This window comes from Pelobates fuscus, chromosome 8 (assembly GCF_036172605.1).
Source record: "Pelobates fuscus isolate aPelFus1 chromosome 8, aPelFus1.pri, whole genome shotgun sequence".
Lineage (NCBI taxonomy): Eukaryota > Metazoa > Chordata > Amphibia > Anura > Pelobatidae > Pelobates > Pelobates fuscus.
This window is the reverse complement of record NC_086324.1, coordinates 78,995,966-79,000,813: the sequence shown is the minus strand read 5'-3', so window position 1 is coordinate 79,000,813 and position 4,848 is coordinate 78,995,966.

Below are 4,848 nucleotides of genomic sequence, written 5' to 3'. Positions count from 1 at the left end.
GTGGTAGGTAGTTGGATTCATTGAGAAGCTTAAATTAATGGGTTGTAGTTTGCCTTAATGGGTTGTAGTTTGCAGGCGCTGAGCTTTCCTGCGACCGTCCATCTTGGCGGTCCGGCCCCGCCTTTTTATACTTTTTTTTATACTTTTTTAAACTTTTCTAAAACTCTTAAAAACTTTCTAAGACTTCAAAACTTCTAAAAAAATTAACCCCTGCGGGTAAAATCAGAAATCAGATCACCGCTAAACACAGTGTGTACACCTTGCAAATGTCAGGATTACTAGTTGATCCAGCACATAGAATTATGTCACAACTAGGACTAAAGGTAACATCTTATCGGGCCTTAGAGTGTCTGGACTTAACTTACCAGAGAATAGTCAGAATACTTGCCAAGGTCAGGAACACAGAACGAGACACAACAATAAGGGAAAGCCAAAAATCAGGGATAACCAGAATACAGGGAAGTCAAACGAAGCCAAAGTCAACAACCAGAAATAAACACTCTCGGACAACCACCAAAGGAAACCATTACATGGCAATGAGGAAAAGGTAAAAGGAGTTTAAATAAGCCTCCCTCAGATCCGGTTGGCTGTACCCAGCCTTTGACCCCAGAACGTGTGTGCTCTTCCTGTAGCGTTACTTACCTTATCCAGGGGCCAGCCGCGGTCCTCTCTTCGAGAGGCTCATCCGACGGCTTCAATAGGAAGGTGGGCAGTGACCGCGAGAAGCGGTCACGTGTACTGCCTGAATCTAAGAGCACGCCGCGAGTCTCGGGCACGCTCTTAAAGAGACAGTGGGAGCCTAAATTGGCAAAAGGCTCCCATTGGCCCCTGTCATGCCACACTCCCCATACACTTACCTTTTGGGGGTGTGGATATGACAGGAGCCAATCACATTAGTTTAGAAGCTATTTAAACTTACCTCTCCCTTTACTCCCTGCCCTATCGTGGTTTCTGTTGCAGTTCCCATTAGCGCTTGTTGTGTTCAGTTGTGTTCCTTCGTATTGACCTTGGCTTTGTTTCTGACTACGTTATCTCTTTATCCTTATCTGTTCTGTTTGCCGGCTTGCTGTTTACTGTATACCAGACCCCGGCTAGTCCTAGTTTACGCTGTCTCTTTGTGCCCTTGACCTCGGATCGCTCCTGACTCTGTACTCCTCTCTTATACGTCGAGTCCGCCTATTCTAAGGTCCGGTAGACGTATCTCTCCTCTGTGTTGTCTTCTGCTTAGCTGAATCCTGCGTGTTGGGGTATATTCTCGTTACACTTCCATTGCAAGATATCACACGCACGCCGTAGGTGGACATGGGGTTACAAATTGGTGTGGATCCGCAGCGGCCGGCGTCCACCAACATGCTGCAGGAGTCAGATACATTAATGCATGGCCACTGAACGGCACTACTGCATTTGTCAGTAAGACAATTACTGCAGATACCGCAAGGTGAGGATGAATATGTTACAGCAAAGCAGAAATGCTTAGACTTAAAATAAACAGTTTTTTTGTCCTTTTCCCTTTTTTCACTTTTTTTTATACTTTTTTAAACTTTTAAGAACTTCTTTGATACTTTTTTCACTTTTTACAAACTTTTAAAATCTTTTTAAAACGTTCTAAAACTTTTCAACTTCCTAGCTACCCTAATGCTAGATTTCCCAATTTCCCTAGCTTCCACCCACCCCAGCTAACTAAATAACTGAAAATAAAAGTTAAAAAAATATAAATTAAATATATATATATATATTTTTTTTTTTTCTATTTCAGACATGTACCTGCCTTGCATAGTTTTGCTAATGCTTCTATATTTCAGGCCTTGGTACTCTTGTCATCATAAATATTTTGTGTTATCTTATTAATTTCCCCTCCCGAATCACCTTTCCCCTACCCCCTCCAAACTCTAGTTTTATTTTATTGTGTATACCTATTTGTCTAGTTTACTTTTTCATTTTATTTTTGGAGAAAGTGAAAGTCACTTATGTCTAGTGCATTATCCTTATTGTATTATTCTTTTTTGTCTGCCTGTTTAGGTGATAAGGTCTTTGCCTTCTTTTCTTTGTCTCCCCTTTTTTCTGGTCCTCTTTTCGCTATGTTTGGACCTTAGCTAACACAGCTAATTGTTACATACTAGGTTCATAAGGGAGCAGCGTAATGGTGATATTAATTGTAAGGTTATCACTTCCATTTTACCTATCCAAATGTCCCAGTCTTCTATTTAAGGATATATGTTTCCTAAGTTCAACAAGATACCCCTTTCCATTCTTGCTTGCCAAATGACTTGTGTTATTAAATCTTGAATGAGTCGGATTGTCTCTCTTTTCCAGTTTCGTGCTAAAAGTAGTTTAGCTGCTGTAATTATATGTAAAATTATAATTAATATTTTGTTGGTCATTTTTGGCCAGTACAAGTTTAGCAAACCACTTCTGGTTTGAAAACTAATTTTATATCCGTTATTTTATATTGAGCCTTAATTACATCTTTCCAGAAATTATTTATGGGTTTGCACTTCCACCAACTGTGGATTAAATTGCCTTCATTAATGTTACATTTCCAGCATCTATCTGATGAATCTGGGGAAAAAAAATGTCATTGTTTCAGTGTTGAATACCATCTGTTTGAAAGCTTAAATTGGGTTTCCTTAGGTTTAAAATAAATTAAATATATTTAACCCCTGAGGGTTAAAAAATAAATAAAGTTAACCTCTGCGGATAAAAAAAAAACACTCTGATCACAGTAAAGTACTGTGATCAATATTGTGATCACTGCTGTCAGTGATCAAAGGGTTAATCCCTGGTAAATTTTAAATCAGGAATTGATAAAGGGAGTTTTGACACTTTAAAACACTTTGGGTCTGTCAGGGACACATAGATGCACACGATCCGTCTCTCTCCACTTCAACACACACACAGAGGTGGAGGGAGGTGGATCAGAAGTCCCTGTGACCCGATTCTAGATCAATTTTAACCATGTTCTAATCCTCGTGTTAACCTTCCTATAACTCTCACTATTTCTATACCTACCTATATGAAACTTAATTTAATAAAGCTTTTTCATTCACATATTGTTTGTATTGGTGTCACATGATGATGTCATTTTGGTGCCAAACTCCACTTTCAAATGTTTGTATATCCTATATATACTTCTTTTTTTGCCAGGTTTTGACTTTTTGTTTCTACTTGACAAAGCCCTGTGTGGCAAAACACATTGTGGAATATATTAATGCTGTTTTAATAAAGGAATATTGGCTTCTTTTTTTACTGTGAGTGTGCCATGTACCTTTTTTATTTATTTTTCTATGACCTGACATCATGTCTACTGTTCTAGTGAGGACCTTGCTGAAGAATCCTAGGTGGGGATCAAACCACTTAAGCTTTATTAATTGAGTGGTCTGTCTACTCAATTAAATGTGAGTTAATTACTTTTATCTCACTCCTGGTTCATTTCATACAGAGAACATTATTGTTTTTTTTTTTGTATTTGGATTCTAGTTTTATTACGCTGCTGAGATATCTAATATCTGAGTTTTATTTTTTTGTGACATACTACACTATTGGATTTTCTCTGTATTTTTTATTTGTCCATAGGGATCCCAAGTATTGTTTGACCTGATAATTAAAACAAGTAGAGACTCTTCCACGTGATTGGAATTTTTATTGGACTTTTTATTGCTTTCTTTATTTTTTTTTTTATGTTTGACTATATTCGTAGTTTTTATTGTGTTCTTATGTATTGACTGTTTTTTTAATACACAACCTTGGCACCACCTTTTATTTTTTTATCCATTGTATATACCTTTGTTTATTTATTTATTTTTACTGTTCCTGTTCGGTTACTCAGCACAGATCTTTTTTTTTTCTGCCAGGGTGATAGGACCCACCAATGGACCACCAGGGATCCAGACAATCCACCAGGAAATCAAAAGGTGAGGTTGTAAAGCAGACACCCATACACTACATACAGCTAGCACATACTACAGACATCCACTACATACAGCCAGCACACACCACATATACATTACATACAACCAGCACACACCAGAGACATATATTGCATACCGCAAGCACTCACCATGCACTTATTACACACAGTTAACACACCACACACACACACACACCATGGTGGAGGACAGAGGGCGAGATGCAAATTTTCGCAAATTAAATCCAACTTGCAAACATTTCCAGTTGTGACTATAGCTGAGTTGGAGAATTACTCCAGATTTGCTATTTTTGGCTCAGTTTTCCATTTGGATTTTATTTGGGAAAGTTTAGTGAATAATACTGACAGAAGTCAGACATAAGCAGAGTCCCCAAATTTTCTAATATCAAATTATTTTGTGTCAGGACAAGTAGATTGCCATGACGGACAAATAGATTGAGCTACTTTTTTTAGGCCCTTAAACAATTAGATTTTCAAACATTTCCACAGTCCTGGTGAGAGAACCCTTGATGGACACTGTTAAAGAAGTGATGCAATGGAAGTGAGAATTCAGAGAAAGATGGCACTGGGGAGACACCATAATGAAGAGAAAGACAAAGGACATGAGAATTGAAAGAAAGATGGCACTGGGAGAAAAAAACTGGGGGATCACTGCTAAAGAAGAATGGGTAATAGAAGTAAGGATTGAGAGAAGGGAGGCACTGTAGTGGCAAAGCTAAAGAAAAGGGGCAATGTTGGTGAGAATTTAGAAAACAATGAAACTTGAGAGACATTACTGAAGTAGAAGGACAACGGAAATGTCTAATGTTCTAGTAGATGCTAATTATACTTTAAAACACTAAAAACACAGATGCACAGACTAGTGTTCTAATAAATTTAATACATTGTAAATTGCACTCTGATTGCCTTATTTATACAGTTTA